Source organism: Sinocyclocheilus rhinocerous, unplaced genomic scaffold, assembly GCF_001515625.1.
Source record: "Sinocyclocheilus rhinocerous isolate Xijiao unplaced genomic scaffold, SAMN03320098_v1.1 C36146923, whole genome shotgun sequence".
Taxonomy (NCBI): Eukaryota; Metazoa; Chordata; class Actinopteri; order Cypriniformes; family Cyprinidae; genus Sinocyclocheilus; species Sinocyclocheilus rhinocerous.
The window spans coordinates 1-857 of record NW_015774306.1 but is presented as its reverse complement, the minus strand read 5'-3'; the positions used below and the strand labels follow the sequence as shown (position 1 = coordinate 857).

Sequence of the window (857 nt, the reverse complement as noted above, 5' to 3'; positions counted from 1 at the left end):
CTCTTGTGCCGTCTCACCAAACAGTTTCAGCTCAGTCAGGAGATTATGAGAAACCGTCTACCATTAGAAGAAAAACAAAATAGACAGAAAATGAATAATTAATTGAGAGTCAATTTCCCATAGCCTGGGTTTAACATTAGCCCTGCACTAAACAACATTGTCAGGATGGATTCTTCATGTAAAACATGCTATAGACAAGAATTAGGCTTCGTTTGTGTTTCAGAATACATCTTCTTCTACATAGTAACACAATAGTAATCAGACCATAAAAGCAAATAAGTTGGTGTGACAGCACTACAGATGAATGTACAATATGGCTGATTATATAATCAATCCCTATTATATGTCCCTGCAGTGACCATGGGTCCATTTATTAGCATCTCATGTGTCCAAGGATCAAATAATTTTAAGAAAAAAATGATTACTATTGTTTCCTTTTTTTGAAAAATATGAATTTACATTTTTTCCTTGACTTGTTTAGTTACTAAGGTTATACAGGCTTTTCGCATTCACAATCTCCAAAAAATATATACAGGTATGTGTGTGCGCAAAGGCATATAAAATGTATTTTAATTAAAAAAGTCATTTATATTAAATAAACAAACAAAATGAATACATCATATGAAAGTATACAAATACAGAAAAAACTAATTGTTACCATAACTTCTTTCCTTTGCTCTTCCTTCTGTTGAGCTGTCTGGCCCAACTTTTCCCCTGAAACTGAATTTGAGGTGGTTTAGACTACAACAACTTCTTCATGTGTCAATCCAACAGAGTTAAAAAAAAAAATTAGAACCTGGGTCAAGGCTTTCTGCAACAAGGAGGACATGACAGTCTCGCAGCTGTTTTTGAATTTC

The 857-nt window shown here is 33.5% G+C and overlaps 1 long non-coding RNA gene across 1 annotated transcript; it reads right to left on the bottom strand.

Moving 5' to 3' along the window:
* Positions 1–857, bottom strand: LOC107735566 (uncharacterized). The gene is made up of 3 exons (XR_001639448.1): positions 797–857; positions 659–720; positions 1–57 (listed from the first exon to the last, which is right to left on the bottom strand). It is a non-coding gene; the product is annotated as an uncharacterized LOC107735566 (long non-coding RNA).